General features: G+C 46.1%; 1 non-coding gene across 1 annotated transcript; it reads left to right on the top strand.

The window, feature by feature from the left end:
* The first annotated feature begins 6,970 nt into the window (after positions 1-6,970).
* On the top strand, positions 6,971-7,041 carry TRNAG-GCC. Its single transcript has one exon. It is a non-coding gene; the product is annotated as a tRNA-Gly (tRNA).
* The last annotated feature ends 2,228 nt before the right edge of the window (positions 7,042-9,269 follow it).

Here is a 9,269-nt window from a genome sequence, read left to right as displayed (position 1 = left end):
TACTGGCTGTATAGCTGATGGAATGTTTGGATAATGCACAGTCCACTTTTTCTTCTTTGACACACCTTTCCCAACTGGAGGCACCATGCAGAAGTAACAATTGCTGGTATGATCTGTTGGCTCTCTCCAAATCATTGGCACTGCAAAAGGCATAGATTTCCTTTTCCTGTTCAACCACTGGCGAAGATTTGTTGCAGCATATGTGTGGGGCCCACCTCTTGTCCTGATCTCCAATTTTGCAGCCAAAATAAAGGTGATAGGCTTTCTTAACCATAGTGGTTATACTGCGCTTTTGTGATGCAAAAGTCACTTCACCACAAACATAGCAGAAGTTATCTGCACTGTTCACACAAGTACGAGGCATCTCTGCTCACTTTGGCTAAACAGAAATGTGTCCCTTTGCAAAATCAAACACTGACAAATAAGAGAGCACGACACTGTATGATTTCTAGAGCTGATATAGGGCAATTTGTTCAGCAGAGTGATGTAAGCTTCGTTATGATTGCATCATCCATGACTTCTAGGAATAACATGATGCAATTCATATCATGTATGACGCAATACCAGCTTCAGATTGCATCATTCATTGTTTTGCCTAAAAAGCAAGTACTGTCCAAACCCAGTCATAGATTTATTCATAGATCCAGTCAAAGATGTATTTTAGTCATTTCTGGTTTAAATTGAGATCCCTTCCCTTTATAACTCACTTATCCTCCGCCATTCCCAAGTCAAGGGTCGTATATACTGACCCAATAGCATATCTTGAAAACTAGAGCCAATCAACAATTTTAAGCATAATTTTCGTTCTCAGTGACCCAGAATTAGTAAAGTTTGACTACATTTATTTCAGAAGCATTTTGGCTGTAGAGCAGTGTTTTCTGTCCCTGTAAGTGGTGTAATGAAATAGTTCAAATGTATCTGAAATTTAGTTTTTGTGGTGTTTTATATGGTTTTGATTTAGAAGATGTTTTAAAAAGTAAATGAGTGCTTTATTATTCAGTGTGAGTGTTGTAGGCTAGCACCCAAGGAACAGTTCACAAAGGGTCGGTGAGCATTTAACTCCCTCAGGTTCTTTTGAAAACCCTACCCAAAATTCATAGTATTGTTTTTGTAAACAGGTGTAAGGTCACATCAGCAATTCTGGATTTCTTCCATTCTGTAATGGACTGATAATAATGATCAACTTTTTTCATCTGTTGCTCATTACATACTTGACAAATCAGAAGATAAAGCAGGGGTGGGCAAACTATGGCCCGAGGCATATCCGGCCCTCCAGACATTTTAATCCGGCGCTCGAGCTCCCGCTGGGGAGCGGGGTCTGGGGCTTGCCCCACTCCGCGCAGCTCCCAGAAGCATGGCATGTCCCCCCTCTGGCTCCTATGCGTAGAAGCAGCCAAGGGGCTCCGCACGCTAGCACCGCCCCGGCAGCTCCTATTGGCCGGGAACCGGGAACCAATGGGAGCTGCGGGGGTGCGGCGCCTGCGGCCAGGGCAGCGCACAGAGCCACCTGGCTGCCCCTCCGCGTAGGAGCCAGATAGGGGACAAGCCACTGCTTCTGGGAGCTGCTTGAGGTAAGTGCCGCCTGGAGCCTGCACTCCTGACCTCCTGCTGCACCCCAGCCCCCTGCCCCAGCCCTGATCCCCCTCCCGCCCTCTGAACCCCTCAGTCCCAGTCCGAAGCACCCTCCTGCACCCCCAACTCCTCATCCCTAGCCCCACCCCAGAGCCCTCACCTCCCCACACACACCCCAGCCCGGAGCGCTCCCACACCCTGAACTCCTCATTTTTGGCCCCACCCGAGCCCGCACCTCCAGCTGGAGCCCTCATCCCCTCCCGCACCCCAACTCCAAATTTTGTGCACGTTCATGGCCCACCATACAATTTCCATACCCAGATGTGGCCCTCCGGCCAAAAAGTTTGCCCACCCCTGAGATAAGGAGAATGTAGGAGTTTTCCTAAGAAAGGCTCGGTCTTTTAATCACACTTTCACCTTTAGATCGGAGATGCTCAAACTTGACAGCACCAGTGGGTGTCTTCACAACTTGGTAGGAAATTGAGGGCTGCACCTAATTTGCATAAATGTAAGTTCCACACATCTGTATTTACACCTTCCTTGACAGAGGACTATAGTGCTTACTATTGAGTTCATGAATTGCTAACACTCAGAAGAATACCAAACTTGGGTTATGGCCTGTTAAAAGTCAGTATTTGAAATGGGATTTAACTCTGTATCAAAGACACGAGATATGAATAGCCACTTAGGTGACCCATGTTATAGGGGTGCAATTTATAGCCATTGAAGCAGTATCAGCAGGGGCCTTTGACTATACTATACATACTATTATTGTGCCATTACAAATAATGGGATGCCATTGGATGTGTGGATGTTAAGCACAGAAAGGGTTAATTATTCCCCGTTATTCAGATTTTTTTAAAAATTAGCCTTACCTCAGTCCTTTGTAAACTTAGCTGAGAAGGTGGCTGTGTGTGTTAACTTTCCCTCCTGTTGCTTCCCAAAAGAAAAAAAATATTCAAAAGTACTGATGAAGTAAGCATGGGTGCCACCCATTAGCATGGGACCATCTTACTAGATGTCATCATAGGCCATTTCCCAACCGGGGAATTTTCAGTATGACTTTCAGGTTCAATTTTGTTGCTGATTTTACCCTCTTCCCCTAATTCTTTAAAAATTAGAGCCAGAAGAATCATGGTTCATTCCCCTACTGTCTGTCTGTGGTAGGGCACCCCTCCTAGACGCTACATGGGGAACACACGCAGATTCAATTATCCCCCATCTTAGCGGGTGTTGCAGGGCATCTTTCTTATGGTCCAGTGCTCAACCCTCCGGCCAAGGCCTCTGAAGTCTCAGCCCCTCTTGGGGTCCCAGGCAAAACAACAAGACAGTCTGCAGTCAGTGAATGGGGTCAAATAGAAGAAAAGAAAAAGCTGTCTGTAGCTCCCTACAGGGTATGGACATTTCTTATTTCAGAGGGGCCCTTGGACTAGTATCTCTATCCACTGGAGTTCCAGTGTAAAGTATCAGGCCTCTTTCCCCTTCTGCTCAGGGGTACTGCACCCTCCTCTGCAGGCTGTCAGCCCTCTCTTCAGGGCTGGAACAGATCAACAGTCTGCTCCCTTCCCAGGGTTGCCCAAGTCTGGGTTCCCTTCCTTTTAACGCCTCCTCCAGTCCTGGCATGATTTGCAGGCACACAGGAGTGGGGCCATTCCAGCCCACAGCAGCTCCTTAGCCCCTTCCATGCTAGTACAGTGTATATAAACCCCGTCACACCTATCCGTGTAGGGTTATTCTCTGTATTGCATGCTAGAGCTTTGTCCTGTCTAGTTCTAGGCACCTTTTCAACTTCAAGAATGAATCCGCAATGAGTTGAAATCACTTGCATTGACATCTCCATTTCATTTCTCACGTGTTTCTCCTATGCAGCTCGTTTTTAAGTACTTCTCCCTGACAGGTGTTGCTTTCTGTGAAAGTCTTTCTGTCTCAGGCGGCTCTTTTTCTACTCTCCCTTTCTCTGGTCAGCATCCTTGTAGGTTGGAAATGTATTTGTTTCATTTTTTTCCACTTTGGCCTGTACATTTGGAGTCAAGAGGTGAACCTGAAACAAAGCCCTAGGTGTAAATGTGCCTGAACTTTAAGGGGGCTTGGAATCTGATTCAAAACATAACCATTCTTAAAAAATGAAAGTTGTATCAAAACCACAGCTCTGACCCCTCGCAAAATTTGTGAATTCAAAGTGGGTCTCTAATGCTGAATTATGTGATGTGGGGGATGATTTTCAAAAATACAAATGGCAGGCACCTAACTTGCACAGAAAGTCAATAGGAGTTAGGGGCTTAATAACCATTTGTGCCTTTGAAAATCACTGGGCTTATCTCTGCTACTCAGTTTTTAACCACTCGAGGGATATCTCCTGAAGACCTGGCACTGAGAAACCAAGCTTTTGGGGTCCTGAGCCCCAATTCCCAGTAGTTCACAAGATCACTTCAACTTGCCAATTTTCCATCTCTTTGGAAGATAATTTCAAACATCTTGATGTTTCTATCCTGCTAATGTTATCTGCCATGACCAAGAAATAGGCATTGGTCAAGGAACCAGAGAAAATGTGCTCTTAGTTTGTCTCTTTTTAATCAAGAAAATATTTGGACCCTTTTATTTCAATAAAAAGATGCTAAAAACCCTTTAAACTCATCAGGCAGGTTTTTAACAGGATTTAATTTGAAGTGTGTAAATAAAACCTTAGAAATAAAGGAGAAAATTGAAAATATGAGCAAGGGGTGAGAAAGTTACCCACCGACCCCCTCTCGTAGAGCTTGCTGAAGAACTTGTCACTGCTGGGAGTATGGGGGCAATACATTGCAGTGAGGATGTGTTCCAGCTGGTGTCTTTAGGGGAGCAGGATCCAGCCAGGGCATGGGACTACAGTGACTCATAGATATGTGGGAGGAGCTGCACCTTTCTCTTCTACAGCTCCCACTCTAGGCCCCATGCAGTGCAAACATGATTTCTCTTTCATGCTCTGGCTGCTCACCGCCCCCCCCCCCCTCCTTCTCACTCATCCTCCCTCCATGGCTCCACATGGTGCTGTTGTATGATGAGCACATGGAACCAGAAGGGGAGTTAATGGGAATGTGGGGTGAGCTGAGGGCACCTGAGGATGCATGGGGAGGTTTTGCCAGTTTTTAGGTGGGAGGCCTGTCTTGGAGGGGTGGAGTTGTATATGAAGCCTGGGGTAGAGCAGCCAAGTGGCTTGGGGTTGAGGCATTGGGCTTGCAGGCTCCTACAGCACAGCTGCCTCAGCTCTCCAGTGCATAGCTGCAGCACTAGGACAGCAGTCAATACACTGTTGCCTCAATACCAGGGCACAGACTTGCTACCTGTGCCCTGCTCACCTGTCCTATAGACCCCCTGCCTTTCTGACATCTTCACTCCTGCCTCCCCTCACTGCGTCTAGGGTGGTGGTCAGCACTGAGGGGATGGGAAGGTAAAGGAGTAGGTAGGGGACTAGAATGAGCAGGGATGAGGAGAGGTCAGGTGGATCATTTTGGGTGTGCAGAAAGTGTTTTGGTTGGAGGCCTGGGTCAGAGGGAACCGGTGCTGGGTTTTCAGAGGTCAGCTCCCTTGAGCACCAAAGCACCTGCACACTGGGAAGCTCTTGATGAGATGATGTCTCAGTGCAGACATCTGGTTGCTGCTTGGCACCCCAGATAGCTGAACAGCAGTGTTGAAGGAGCTGAGTGTCTGTGTTGAGGCACTGGCACTTGAAGGACTGCCTACGGCACTGCTGCCTCAGACAGTGGGATCCACTCCAGCCCCCATCCATACATTCCTGATTCCTCTGTACACAAGCCTCTTCTCTTCCAGGCCTATGCATCCCTGCAAATCCACAACCCCATTTCCCCAAAGACTTGCGTACCCTGCCAGACACCCCACATCTCTGCCCATGCCCCATTGCCATGTCTCTCCCACAGAATCTAGCCCCCTATCCTGTTAACACTGAATGAGAGGAATAACTCTGTGTGTTAATGTTTCAGAAGGGGCCTATGGCTTAGATATTATCTGAATATGAAGTCTGGACAGTCTGTGGTTGTTTAGGACCCAAACAAGTGTATGGACAACCAGTCAACATTTTGGTAAGGGAGCCCTTTTAAATGTTTCTTTTGTAAAAGTTAGTAAAAAACAACAAAATTCAATTGCTCTCTGGAGAGTCAGTATGGCACACTTGGAGACTCCGTTTAATTATTAAAGTACAAAACAGAGGGAGTTCAGGCTTGCTTTCAGGACAAATCTTGATGCAACCTTTATTACAGAGTTGCTGCTAATGCCTCCGATACACTGAATGTCAAAATGTATAGCAATATGCAATCATGGGCTTGGGTTTTTATTAATAACTAAATGAGAAGGGAGTTGTTCAATAATTTAGTGATCAACTTTACATGGTAGCCTAAATCTTCTGTCATGTTCTACATGGTAATGAAAATCATTGTTTTTTTGTTCCTTCTGAGTGCACGTCGCAGTTACAACCCATAGATAGTGGCCAATGTCCTTACCCGTTTCAGAAATGAGTTTTTCTTTTAGCTTCAGTTTGACAGATGAGTATTGCCACTATCTTCCTTTAGCCTATGGTTTTGTCCTCTTGCTTGTATCTTGGAACTACTGACCAGGTAAGTCTAAAGGAGACTTTTATGCCAAAATAACCTGTAGTGAATGGTGGTTCTTCCCCCCCCCCCCCCCAAATGCTTAACAAACAAAACAGTTTACTGACGAGTTGCCTGTTACACTATAACACCATAAGTCTATAGCAATGAGTACTGAGACCTCTCTTGAGAGATCCAATGCATTATAAATACCATTTCCTTGATTTCTGTTCTCCACGCTACTTGTGTTTCTGGCCTTTTTCCCTTTTTTTTTTTTAATAAATATATTTATTTATTTCTCCCTTGGTTTTCTAAAATGCCGTTCTTCCAAGAACATTTCAAGTTTTTGTCTTTTGTTGTCACTGAGTCTGTTCATTCTGTAGCAAGTACGTGGTCCATATGATTGATATTCTTTCGCATGCGTGATACAACACACAAGTAAACAACAAAGATGAGACACAGCAATGCCACGGCTGTGAAGAAAAAGAGGAGACCAGCAAACAAAAAAGGGTTCACAGGTAGCTGGATTAGCTGGCTTTCTGCTGGGATCATGTTGGTGAGGTTCAGCATGTAACCAAGAGACCATGCTATACTGCTGTTACCAACCTGAAATGCGAAAAAGAAAAAATTCATATCAACTTTTTTGCTAAAGGCCAGAGAACCCAAAAGCTGCAGCACAGCTGACACTGGCAACTGTTCTAAAAATACTGGAGGCAAGGCCTTAGCAAAGGTTTGCAAGGATTTTTAAGAGAACAGGTACTTTCCTAAATCTTTCAACATTACATAGAGGGACGAAAGAGGAATCCTGAAAAGCAGTAGCATTGGTGGTTCAGTGGTAGAATTCTTGCCTGCCATGCGGGAGGCCCGGGTTCGATTCCTGGCCAATGCACAGCCTGAGTCTTTGGGGGAGGGATAGCTCAGTGGTTTGAGCATTGGCCTGCTAAACCCAGGGTTGTGAGTTCCATCCTTGAGGGGGCCACTTAGGGATCTGGGGCAAAATCGAAATTGGTCCTGCTAGTGAAGGCAGGGGGCTGGACTCGATGACCTTTCAAGGTCCGTTCCAGTTCTAGGCGATGGGATATCTCCATTAATACATAATATTAAAAAAGTTACACATGATTTTTTGCTATCTCAGTTTCTATATCATTTGGCTTAAACAATTGAGATAAAAAGACATCAGATTGATTCCCACAACATCAGATTGTCTCTGTCTGAGGGGTTGGAGCAAATTCGGTTGTGCAGATTGAATCAAACACCTACAAGATCTTTATCAAGCATTCGTAAAACTACAATACCCACCTGGGGAAGTGAGGAAACAGACTGACAGAGCAAGACGGGTACCCAGAAATCACCTACTACAGGACAGGCCCAACAAGGACAATAACAGAACACCACTGGCCATCACATACAGCCCCCAGCTAAAACCTCTCCAGCGCATTATCCACGATCTACAACCTATCCTGGAAAATGATCCTTCACTCTCACAGACCTTGGGAGGCAGGCCAGTCCTCGCTTACAGACAACCCCCCAACCTGAAGCAAATACTCACCAGCAACTACACACCACACCACAGAAACACCAACCCAGGAACCAATCCCTGTAGCAAACCTCGTTGCCTACTCTGTCCCCATATCTACTCTGGTGACACCATCAGAGGACCCAACCACATCAGCCACACCATCAAGGGCTCATTCACCTGCACATCCACTAATGTTATATATGCCATCATGTGCCAGCAATGCCCCTCTGCCATGTACATTGGCCAAACCGGACAGTCCCTCCACATCTGGTTGATGTTAGGCCCAAAAATATGGAGTATAGTTGTTTGGCCAGCTTAGCCAAAGTTAGGCTAACAGTAGTTGCTAGGCCATTCCTGCCTCTCTGTAAGACCTGAGTGCATGCTTGCTTAAGCTGCAGGGGATAAGATAGGAGATGGGGGCCGCATTCTTGTACCAAATGTACCAGGAACAATTTGTTTGAACAGATGAAGACTCGAAGTCCCCACTCCCTGTTTCTGTTTTTTATCTGTACGTAACTCCCTCTTTTCTCTCAGCCTCTGATACGTAACGAAAAAGCTGATAAGAAGCTGCTGAGGCATCATGAACTGTTTGTACTGTCAAAGAAGATAGATATGCATGAATATTAGAAGCTTTAACTAATAAGGGGGGGTTTGGGGTTTTAAGTTGCTTAACTATGACGCGACGGAACTGTCTATATAATCTCACTAGTTGTTGTAAAGGGTGTGCTGGTTCTCTCTGGAGACGGGCCGCTCTCTATTGTTGTGTGCACTCTTCAATAAAGAGCTTGTATTGGACCTTGCTGGTGTTGCCTGTCTCTCACTCTGCGGTCAGACAACGAACCTTGCCGTCTGGGTTAAAAAGTCCCCGACAAATTTGGCGACTCCGCCGGGACTCGTCTGACTCTCCGGTGCAGGATCAGACTCTGAAGCAACGCAGCGCGCATCCTCCGGCTTCGAGGAGCCTTGCCCGGTAACCTGATCCCTGCGTCGGCGATAAGGCGAGTCCTGTGAACCAGCTGAAGCCCGTAGAAACCCAGCAACGTCCACCTACCCGTTGAGTAGGATCCAGGTCTTCGGGGTTAGAGTCCCTGGATAAGGTAAGCGATCGCCGAAGAGGGGTTAGAGTCCCCAGAGAGGGGTTAGAGTCCCCGAAGAGGGGTTAGAGTCCCCGAAGAGGGGTTAGAGTCCCTACAGGCTAAATGGGACAATTTGGCAGTAAGTGCCCGGGGGACGCCCCGTTGTCTCTGGTACTTTGAGATTGAAAGGAAATCTCTGGAACAACCGGTTTGACTAAATCTAAGATGAGAAACTTATGCCAAATTCAGTGGCCCTCCTTTACTACCCATTTGTCCCCGACTAAGGACTGGCCAAGGTGCGGAACTTTTTCTGCTGACAGGATGGATTCCCTCAGGGATATTCTGGTTGATCTTAGACCGGGACAAATGAATTATTTATTTGTATGGTATAACTATAAACCAAAAGAAAAACTGCTTTCAGCCCCAGCTGGCTGTAAAAAATATAGACAGAGGCAAACCAAAGACAATACAAGTTACAAGTGCTGAGATTACATTTGCAAAGCTTAACTGTCCAGTGAGATC

Source organism: Terrapene carolina, unplaced genomic scaffold (assembly GCF_002925995.2).
Source record: "Terrapene carolina triunguis isolate 2854851 unplaced genomic scaffold, T_m_triunguis-2.0 Scaffold27107, whole genome shotgun sequence".
In the NCBI taxonomy this organism is placed as follows: domain Eukaryota; kingdom Metazoa; phylum Chordata; order Testudines; family Emydidae; genus Terrapene; species Terrapene triunguis.
This window is presented reverse-complemented; position numbering and strand designations above follow the sequence as displayed.